The sequence below is a fragment of the Berghia stephanieae genome, chromosome 3 (genome assembly GCF_034508935.2).
Source record: "Berghia stephanieae isolate SIO BIC M18660-M18661 chromosome 3, UCSD_Bste_1.3, whole genome shotgun sequence".
In the NCBI taxonomy this organism is placed as follows: Eukaryota; Metazoa; Mollusca; class Gastropoda; order Nudibranchia; family Aeolidiidae; genus Berghia; species Berghia stephanieae.
Genome location: NC_088362.1, coordinates 83,573,298 through 83,585,317, shown reverse-complemented (window position 1 = coordinate 83,585,317; position 12,020 = coordinate 83,573,298). Strand labels below are relative to the sequence as shown.

The 12,020-nt window shown below is 35.3% G+C and overlaps 1 long non-coding RNA gene across 1 annotated transcript; it reads left to right on the top strand.

The window, feature by feature from the left end:
• The first annotated feature begins 7,167 nt into the window (after positions 1–7,167).
• On the top strand, positions 7,168–11,346 carry LOC144969675 (uncharacterized). The gene is made up of 4 exons (XR_013644800.1): positions 7,168–7,258; positions 9,362–9,445; positions 10,708–10,766; positions 11,274–11,346. It is a non-coding gene; the product is annotated as an uncharacterized LOC144969675 (long non-coding RNA).
• Positions 11,347–12,020: the final 674 nt, after the last annotated feature.

Genomic DNA, 12,020 nt, shown 5'->3' with positions numbered 1-12,020 from the left:
TTCTAGACCAGTGGAGGCTTCATAATACCGAAAATATGATACAGGTTCTGACAACCGAATCGAAGTATGGGCCTCTACTAGTATAACATTGTTGTAATGGACAATATTTTATTTTGGGAGAGTTCTATTACAACGATGAACCCATAATGAATTTGGTTATCAGATCTGCAAGAAGCGCACCTCGTTCTCGACCCTTTTTTGCCATGACTGACCGGTAAAAATTGATTTGGAGGTGTGGGTCCAGGAGAAGGAAGACCCTTTATATGGACGCCGGTTTGGATCATTCTTGGTCTGGCTACTCATCTTCAGCTGTTCCAGCAGGATTGGATCTAGGCTGGTATCACCCTCAGGGTCATGGCACCGCATAAGCTCCCTTACGACGGCAACGTGATGATCCTTCTCAGGAGACCCTAACAAAAATGGCAGACTTCAGCGTGGTGGAAAACTGGAGAGAAATGTGGAACAGGGAAACACCAAGAGGAGGAAACATCATTAAAGATCCAACCAAAAGAGTGCCTGCATTCAATAACGCCAGGAAATATTGGACTTCCTCAAATCGCCTCTAAATTGGACATGGCAGATCTGCATCAAATATGTGCAGATGGAAACTTCGAAGCAGATATACCTGCCAGAAATGTCAGGCAGCCCCAGAGACCAGCGATCACATCGTCCTCCACTGCCCAGTCACTAAACTTGAAGGTGGCTACGAAACCGTCCTTAGGGCGGAGGAAGACTTTAGAAGCTGGGTTGACGAAATAAATTTGGAGGTGTAGTCATGCGCTACTACTACAGGTAAAAATGAAATTAAAATTTCACAGACGGGCAGCAAAAACAACAATTAATATCTTCACGTTGGAATAACAACTTTCTAAAAAATGCTTTTCAATCAATTTTTCAAAAGTTAAAACCATTGAATCAACACGATTTTTGTTTGTTTGTTTGTTTTTTTGTTTTTTGTTTTTTGTTTGTTTTTTTTTCGTATGGACCTATTTCCGCAAGAAGGATAGGTGTGAGGGTGAAAATCCGAAACTGAAAAAGACTGGAATAACCCAGGCATCAGCCGCAGTACAGAGCTAGGGCGAGGTGACTTGCCCAAGACTACACAGCGTGGCGGGTAGTCGAACTCGGTACCATTCGGGCAAGAAGTAATTTACCGCTGAGCTACGCTGTACCCAACGCCTGGGTCAGAGATCGGAGACCTTAGTCACTCCTCTTCACAGAAACATTGTTCAACGTCGTTTAACTTTGTTAATTGGCAATCCATATTATATGTTTTCCACCGACGTCACAAACAGAAAGATATGTGTGAACTGAGGTGTCTATTTAGTAATATTGTCAGGTTGAACAAAATTATGAGAATCGGGCTTAAAGTTAAAATGAAAAGAAATTTAACATTTTAGTTTTTCGCTTTACCCCCCCCCCCCCCTTCCCCGCGCCTTCTCCTTTCAATAAAACATCTCAACATAATCCACGTCTTATATTTTCGGATACGAATTCTAATTCCATCATATAAATTGCCTCGACAAAATACCCTTATGTGAGGCTACATTGGCTAAATAAAACCAATCAATTATTCACGTTTATGGAGGGTATTTATTCGTATCGTATCATATCGTTTAAGAGCTAACATGTTCTAAAAACCTTTAAATGCTCTGTGTAACTTTTATGCATAGACACCATTTATCAATTATATAATTAGTATCCAATGTCAATTAATTGATAATATAGAGAATTAAATATCTTGTACATATAAACGTGTCATATTCAATACTCGTAGTATAATTTGCTCTATTTACATTCCTTTGGCATGTCCGACTTGTACATTCGAGAGTTTCAAATAATTGTTATACAAAAGACAACAATATCCAATGTCATGTTACATTATTCGTCAAAATCAAATATAATGTTGGTAAGATCTTTATCAATGGCATTCGTAAAGTTATTAATTGAATTATAACTTATTGTCTCAAACTTTATATTATTCTCAATTGGCACAGTCCTTTGAATTAGATTATTTTTCCTTATAGACGAATTACATCCTTCAACAAACATCTTAAACTTATCTCCTCTAGTGTTTGTAACATGCGAATAATTCTACGATAATTTAGTGAAGGCAAATTTAGATACTTTAATCTTTCTATAGGATAGTCAAATATCAGACAAAAGTCTTGTAACACGTCTTTGTATATTTTCAGTGTTAGCAGACTGTGGCTAAAATAAAGGACTCCAAATACTATTTCCATACTCTAGACAATGTCTGATGACAGACTTATCAAGTTGTATTACATAGTTCTGCCATCGCAATGTGCTGTGCTGCCTTCATTTCTTACGCCAGTAATCATTTTACTTTCATCAAATCAAATATACTACACTGTGTCAGTCTGGTATTAGTTTGGGATGAACTAGATTCGAATATTGAGTCAATGTAAAAAATGTTCAGGTTTAGGAAATATTTATATCTATCTTATCGTATCTTATCTTATCTTATCAAAGCCTGAATATAGGGATTTTCCTTTAAATGCCTTATGCAATACTTTATAATTACAAAATCTCATATTGCTTGTATTGTTTCATTCACACACAGTTTTAAACAACTTTGAATGTAAGGAAAAATATATCAATGCGGAAATGTAAAGTCGAAAATTACTATCATAGAATACTGAAATTATTGATAATTGTTCATGATCGAATGAATCATAAATTACAAAGTTCATAGTATAATGAAATATTAATGACAACAATAATCATGAAAGCAACAACGAGAATAATCATATATAAGTCACTGATAAATTATCATGATTTAAGATTGTTTCTGATGACATGCAGTTTACTTGTCAACATTTACAAACCAGTCTACAAATCATGAACGTAATGGAAACAATTATATCCACATGACAATGTAAATAATAAAAGATAAATAAATAAATGGATAAATAACTAAATAAAGAAACAAACAAATAAATGGATATATGAATAAATAATAAATTAACAAAATCAAACCTATTTTGAGGTTTTATAAAGAAAACTCACTCTCTTTAAGAAATATATTTATTCTAACAAAACAAAAAAAAAGCCAACTAAAATTAATGTAGTTAACGTTTAAATTGAATTTTAGGCACCTGGTTCACCCCGACATATTGCCGTTCCAAGATGATTGGTCTCAAATTATGTTAATCCCATACACAGAGTAAGTTTTCTATTAAGAATCCATTTTCATAACTATTCTTACAGCTTTCGTTACTGTAAATTGACGTTTGGCAACCAACGTTTACCGAATATTATTGATAGCCATGCAGGTTTGAATAATACTGAGATTTGAATTTTAAATAAAGTAATATTATTCATTAAAGGGGGACCCGATAGCTCAGTTGGTAGTGCACTCGCTTCACACGCAGAGAGACCGAGATCGATCCCGGATGATGTCGTCATATTTTCTGACCAACCTGCCAGACCAGCAGTGACTGGGTAGCTGGCTTTGTTAGATCGAGTGGAAAGTACCGTATATATATATATATATATATATATATATATATTATATATATATATATATATATATAATACACAGACAGATAGAAGGTATAATAAAGTAGATAGATTAATAGAAAGGCAGATAGATTGATAGATAGATGCCTTCGATTTAAGTACTAAAGTACAAAAAACCTAATCCAGGTCAACTTGAACGAGTGAGAGCATTGCCAGATGGCGTCTACCTAATGCATGAATGAGTAGAATACTATATTATAAATATAATATAACATTTATTTGAATTGGTTATAGAGGAGTTCAAATGTATCATAAAACAGCCTAATCAAAAAAAAAAAAAATTCTAAACCAGTGTTGATTATAAAAATCAATTTTATCTTTGTTCGTATTAAAAGGCGTGTCCAATTTTTAAAAAAAACTGATATCTGACGGATTGACGCGATACCTTTCACACGACCTCCAGGTCAGTTTGGAAAAAAGACCCAAAAAAGTAACCCCAATAAAAAACAAACACAAATAAAACAAGAAAAAAAGCACTAGACAAACAAACAAACAAACAAAGGTACAAAACAAAGAAATAAAAAAACCCACACATACACATAAAGAAAACCAAACAAACAAACAAACAAATAAATTTAAATAAATAAAAAAAAAGATAAAACAAAAACAAGACAACATACACTCTGCAACTGGGTTATGGTGTACTTTTCAACTGTGTCATAGAAAAAAAATGACAGACATTTTGTCCAATTCCTCCTCTTTTTATTATTTTTTTCTGGTTGATTGTTTTGCTGATGAGGGGTCAGAAACCAAAACGTCCATGCTATACTATAGTTTACGACAATTCACGTCGATCGGTAGTATGTTCGAATGAACTAAATAAAATAAATTTATTTTAAAATAAATAAAAGGTCAGAGTTAGAAAATGTACGTTTTTGATAAATTAAAAGAAAAAGAAAAAACAACAAAAATTAATTCTCCTCAACTCAATGACAATATTTAGCTGAACTCAAATGTTACAAATTAATTTTTAGATCTAATTTTAATCAAGTTTATTTCAACATAATACCGTTTTGGGTAGACTCGTCACATATTGTCTTCATTTTAACCCTTCTCGTTTAACACGTTTAGTGTTACTTTTATTACACACACCATTTTAGTCAATCATGCGGATGAGTATAATATAATGTTTAGGGTTACTTTCACAATGTACACCATGTCGTTAGTCAATTATACGCATGAGTGTAATTCATGGTGACATTGTAATTTATAAAACTTATTTGCATCACACGTTGGCACGGATCCTTGCACAGGCCTACAATGAAAAAACACATTTGTTTTGAATTGTGGGATTGATATGTAATCGAAACAGACATATCTGACCCTCCGCCTCAAAACGGTATTAAGTCGGGTTGGTTAAGATGTTGAAAATTGAATTTATAGCTAGAAATATCAGACTTGTGTTGAGTTTGTACGTTTTATTGAGGAGAGTGGATACCATATTTTAGGGTGCTAATGCCAACAATTTATATTTTTGACCAGTTTAACATTTAATCCGGCTTTTAAGCATATGGTTCGTTCCGACATAATACCGTTTTGAGACGATGGGTCACATATAGGTAAAACACAAAAAACCACGAAATAAAAGTGGTCAACTTTAACATTAAAGGAGTCGTCAAAATAATATAGGTTAAAATAAAATATTCGAATAATTATTTACTGTAACAGTTCTGTATCATGCTTATTTGTATATGATTTCAGTAATTCTTTTAATTTTAGACCAATTATTTTGTTTAAAATTTTCGACAATTTATATTATTTAATTTTGGCGTTAAATCCATAACTTTTAATTAATGAGATCAAAGTTCTTCCATTGGTTTTCAAAAGCCTTAATATTGGTATATTTTTGTATGGAATGTTACCCCAAAAATTGACCCTTTGGCCCAGCCTCTATTGGAAATTATGATTTTCTACCCAAAATTAAATAACCTGTTTTGTCAGAAGACTGTGTGGTAGCTTTACGTGACACTCGCAGTTGACTTTACGAACCGAATTCCCGTAACTTCCAGTCTCCCTGCGTCTGTCATTGTTCTTTCTGTTGACCCAACTTAGCGACATGGACTCAAAGACTAAAATCGGTAAGTGATGAATCGTTTCGTTATTATTTTAAAGGGTTGTTTAGCTATTTTAATGTTTCAGCTTATGGAATTCTGTGTATGTGTGTGTGCGCGCGCGCGCGCGCGTGTGTGTGTGTGTGTGCGCGTGCGTGTTGATTTTTTGATGTTGACAAAATTTTCTCAGGGTTTTTAAACAAATAGAATGCGTCCTTATAATATTGATTTAGATACTCCTAAATCATATGACTATAGTTTTTATGTGCGGGTATGTGGTCTTGCGGTTTGACACTCGCTTTAGGATCGGAAGGTCCTGGGTTCGAGCCTCGCTCGGCTCATAGTTGAGACCCTTGGAAAAGGCTCTTTACTCACATTCTCTGATCGTACTCAGGTGTAAAATGATTACCTGACCGTTAACAGCGTTGTCTCTGTCGGAAAAAATGTATTATCGCCTAATAACTGGCGTCATGTCTCGTCCTACATGTTACGTGTTGCCGTTGGTCAGGGACCCTTTGTAAAGCGCTTTGAGAACGCTAGGTGGATATTGCGCTACATAAAAGCTCATTTTTTTGTTTATGTCTTTATGCTGGGCTTAATGCGTGCTTGCGTGTCCTCAAGGTGCTTGAGCAGAACAAAATGGCTGATTTTATCTTCTGTCGTGATGAAATGCCTTCTTTGTTTGATACTAGACACCTACATCCAACCATCTCCATATGTGATCCATCTCCTTTTTCGACGTTTCTTCTCTATCGGCCTCTACTATTGGTGACCCTTTTTCTCCCCTTTCCCTGTCAGGTCCATAATATGAGATTTCTGATATTATATCAGCATCCATTCTAAGCATATATAATCAGTCCAGCTCCATCTTCATCCCTTCACAATACTAGATACAGTTCCAATTATGTTTTCAGCTAGCAGTTTTCAAGGTCCATATGACGATTGTCCTTTTGACGGCGTCAAGGTCCTTTCTAAGGACAAAGGCAGTCCACAACCATCTTCTCTTTACATTGCTGGACACATGTTCAGTGATGTTTTCATTAAGCAATTTTCAAGGTCCATAATATAAGGAGTGTCCTTATAGCATCAGCATCCGTTCTAAGGACATTCGTTGAACATCTATCCTATTCTCTTCACAATGCTGGGCACAAGTTTTAGTTTTAATCCAACAGTTTTTTTCAATTTATATAGCATTAAGTCCAAATATCTAAAGGATTTTTATCAGAAATTTGCACTGAAATTTGCCAACAATTTTGCAAATTGCCGCGATGTTCTTCCTAGAATCAACATCGTAGAGAAGAGCAGACAAGGCGACCGATATCCGAATAAACAACATATTGGACAACCTTGGTTCGCACCCTGTAGTCGGTTTAAACTTTTTTCTTGTAAAGAAAGTGGCCCTAACAAAGGTCTCTACTATTCGGCAGTTGACGTATGGAATATCTTGGTCTCTTTTATCGATATAGATCTTTATATCCTTTAATGATAGATAAAAGTAATTTTATTTATATCGATTTATATGATGATTAGACCTTAAGTGTGTTATTCATTTATCCACAGTAATTGTTTTTGCTGCTCTGGCAATCGTCCTGGCACTTGGAAATGATCAGTACAGTTTATCACTTTGTAAAGAAGAGAACGGCTGGTCCCTCTGTTCCAGTTGGGTAAGCTGATGATGTTTGTAATGAAACATATTTTACTTGTTACATTTCACAGGCCCGGGGAGTAAATTGGGGGTTAATTTTCCTGCCCAAGCAAAAAAAAAAAAAAACAAAAAAAAAAAAACGGAAGTGCCTGAAGCGGGGCTCGAACCCAGGACTTTCTGGGTCACTTCGCCCCCTATATATATATATATATATATATATATATATATATATATATATATATATATATATTATATATATAATATTATATATATATATATATATATAATTCAAAGTGAAATATATACGACAAGAAGGACGATTGTGCACCGAAGTTGTTTTCCCATGCGATTCTGTGTTGTATATCATTTTCTTTGGGGTTTCAAATGTGCTTGCTCAGTGTAGAAGGATGTCGTCTGTGTGCGTGTGTGTGTGTGTGTGTGTGTGTGTGTGTGTGTGTGTGTGTTGTAAAGGAAGATTTGAATAGCTTGTATCTGGTTTTGAATGAGCATTCTATGAGGCCGACATATGTGTTATATTTTGTGTATACATTTGGCTTGGTGAGTAACGTACTTGTTATGTCAGACCCACTCCCCTGTAAAGCTTTGAGCACGTTCAGTAGAGTTTGCGCAATATAAACGCTCAAGTTTATTGTTATCAATTTTTGTCTCTGTTTTGTATGGTACAGTTTCACACTATTGGCGTATAGTGGGCATGTTGTCAGGAATTATGAACCACCATTGCCGCGAAGCCGAAAAAAATAAACCCAAACAAAATTAAACGGAAACAAGAAAACAACAACCGCCTTCTCCCACTCTCTTGGTGATTGCGAAAACACGATTCAGAACTGAAGAAATTCATGAAAATCAGACTGAATATTTTATTAAAAACCCTTTTATATAAAAGTTAAGCATTATTATTTAATGGCCTTATATATATATATATATATATATATATATATATATATATATATATATATATATATATATATATATTCGAGGGTGGGCTGGAAATTTTTGCAATTTTCTTTATAATTTCGAAGATCATTTACTTAAAACCATACTATTTGGTTTAGATACTCTTTAACTTTAACCCATTGGCTTTGATGTTTCAAACTTTCCACGGTCTATGACGTCTCTGCGTGACCTAATCGCTTTTAACCTATTACTCGTCAACAACCTCGTCAAAACAAGAAATGAACCAAAAGATATTTGATTCAAGCAGCGTGCTGTTTTCGAATTTCTAAATGCTGAAGGCATTGAAATCCATACCAGAATGAAGCTCATGGTGATGCTTGTTTTGATTATAGCACCGTTTGGCAATGGGTAAGGTTCGTGGAAAGAGGAGACCCGATCGAAACAAACTTCAAGATTAAACTTGTTTCCGGAGACCCCAAAGTGCCTCAAACGTCAGTAATCAAACTGAAGTCGAAAACATGATTCTGGTAAATCGGCGTGTTAGACAAACTGACAGGACGAAAGAAGTTGGAATTTCAAAGGAAACGGTACACCTCATAGGCGATGTCTTTATTTAGCAAATCGTCACTGGAGATGAGTCATGGGTCCACCATTATCACCCAGAGAGCAAACGTCAGTCAATGAAATACCGACACAAGAACTTTCCTTGTCCAAAAAAGTCCAGAGATGTGGCGTCGGATCGAAAATTGATATTCACGATTTTCTGGAACTTTGTTGTTCATATCCAAATTTTGGAACAAGGCAAAACGTCGAATTCCGATCAAATGTTGCCACCCTGGAAAAAAGTGAGAGCCCAAATGAAAAGAGTCTTGACAAAGGGTCCCTGACCAGCAACAACACATAACATGTTGGACGAAACGTGACGCCTGTTAGGCGATAGTATATTATATTTCCGACAAAGACTAAGTTGTTATCGACCATGAATTCATTCTACACCAGAGTAAAAGGAGGGGATGTGGGTAAGAGCCATTTCCTATGACTCAACTTTACGCCACTCAGAGCCGGACTCGAATTAGGATCCATCGGTCTGAAAGCGAGTCTCATACCTCTAGACCACAAAGACCGACCAACCAGAGAATCTCGGTAATCTATTAATATACTCATCTATTTACTTTGAATAATTAAGTAATTAATTTCTTAACCACAGAACGCAGAGTGTGATACTCTAACCAATGGTTTGTGTACCTGTCGATTTCAGTGTGTTGCCGATTGCTCGAGACAGTTCAAAGAGGTATGAATTTCTTTAAAATATTGAGGTAACCAATACTGAGAAAAAAATGATATACTTTAAATGGTCGACGTGCACTTATTTGCAGGTCTGATAAGTTAATATATTATAGGCTCATTGTTGTTATGGATTTTTTTTTTTTTAATGACGCAAGATATTGTACATTACAACGTTAAACTAGACTATAATTGCGTTCGGATGTCAGACATGCACCTGCATATATATATATATATATATATATATATATATATATATATATATATATATATTATAAACGCTGGTATTAGTCCATTCGTTTTTCTCACATATAATTAAAAGTCTTCAAAGAAGCACACTTTATTTGAAATGACAAACCAGAGAGTAGAAATTGGTTTAGACGGTCTACGATAAAAATATAATAAAACATGAACATGTGTACTTGAAATAGTGCCAGCCAAAGCAGAAAGTAAAATGAACACAAAAAAGTCCCGAAAAATCAGCCTGTCTCGACTGGGGATCGAACCCCAGACCTCAAGATTACAGGTTAGAGGACAATTAAATGCTTATATTTTTCACTTTACGCAGTCCTTGAAAAAGGCTCTTTACTCACATTATACCACCGTACTAAGGTGGAAAATGGACGTTAACAGCGTTTTCTCTGTCCGAAAAAGTGTAATATCGCCTAACAGGCGCCATGTCCCGTCCTAATGTTAAGTGTTGCTGTTGGCCAGGGACCTCCTTTAAAGCGCTTTGAGTACGTTTAGTGGATATTGTCCTATATAAAAGCTCAAAAGCTCAATATTTCTTTTGAAAATGTCAAAGTGACAAACCGAGGAGCAGTCAGTGGTGTAATAGGATTTCGGAGGACTAATAATCAAAAGTTAAATATTTTAGTAACAGGTTGTATGGGCAGATTCTTAGGATTACAAGACGTAAAAGAGAGGGAGGGAGGGAGAGAGAGAGAGAGAGAGAGAGAGAGAGAGAGAGAGAGAGAGAGAGAGAGAGAGAGAGAGAGAGAGAGAGAGAGAGAGAGAGAGGGATGGGTGTTCTTTATTGACGCCCAGCATATTATATTTATCCTAGAAAATAAGATGTCATCACCCTGAAACCAGAAGATCAATTACACAAGGAAAGTATTCAGTCTCTGGACATATTGGTTTTACACTTCCAATGATATTGGAACCATTTTTGACATCACACTTTTGTTCCCTATTATTTGCATCAAATCAGTTTGCAGAGTTCCTTTTTTTATGGTCATTTTCTACCATTTTTTCTTATCTCTCCAGTTTTCTGACGAGCGGAACAAATGTTTACAAACCTGTATAACGGCATGCTATGACCAGTAGTAAGTAGCATAAATCAGAGACATGTAAATACACTTGAAAAATTACTAATATAATTATTTCATTTGGTTACAGTACTCACATACACACTAATACAGGCATGTAGAAACGACGCGCGCTATTCCACACACACACACACACACACACACACACACACACACACACACACACAGACATTTTTCTCTATACCACCTCTATTTCGTACCTTTTTTATTGTCTGTAATAACATTTATTACGAGTATAACCACATACACTGTTCACATCCACAATGCCCTCGATCTCCATCTTAATGCTACCTTGGGAAAGTCTCTTCGAGATAGAGGGTCCAAAGATCTGTTCTGGATTTTAAACTTATCACCCTGCCTGATCCAACTGACGTTTCAAATTCTAAAATTAGAGGATACTGTTAAGCTTTCATGATGATCAAAACTTAAAAAAAAAAAGACTTGTCTTGTTCTTATTATTCATGATTAAATATAAAATGTAATTAATCTCAAATTTCTCCACAGCGGGATCTCCAAGTAGAAAAGCCAATAAACCACAGATCAGATTAATGATTACTCAAAATAAACATCAAAGTTGACAAATCCGGTATGGCTCTATTTGTTGGGGTTTAAAAAAAAACTTTTTGTTTCTTGCCATCACAAATCCTACTAATACATGGCGATTCTATGAAAAGTGAATATTATTATATTATGAGCACTTACACTCATCATTATTAAACAGCACGAATCCAATACAATACAAGCCAAACCTACACAGTGACAATACCGTCAAAATGTTATCATGTTAAGGTATATCCGACGTGTTTATTTGCAGGTATGATAACGGAACGTAATTGACACTAACCTAACCATGTCTCCTGAACAGTCGTCATAATGTCAGTGATTGGGAAGCATAGCGAACTACACAGGATTTACTATATTATATCTGAGTAAAATACCCACTGTTCTACCGCTTGATCAATAGAACCACCATAGAAAACTGTGTAAACCTAAACGTTTATAATATGATGGAGAAAATCGTCACCCATTTGACATTATTAAAGTAATAACAATGACCAGACAGAGTTCGATTTGATTCATGGTGTTGTTTATAAATAACCAACTGTTTGTCCGAGCACGTGTGAAGACGTGTCACAGATTCTGTGTTTTGATTAGTCAAAAATCAGGTGGTTAATTTCGCGCATGATTTATTATTGTTCTAACGGACACTGTTTAGCGTTGTGCTTGAGAGTATTAACATTAAATTAAAAA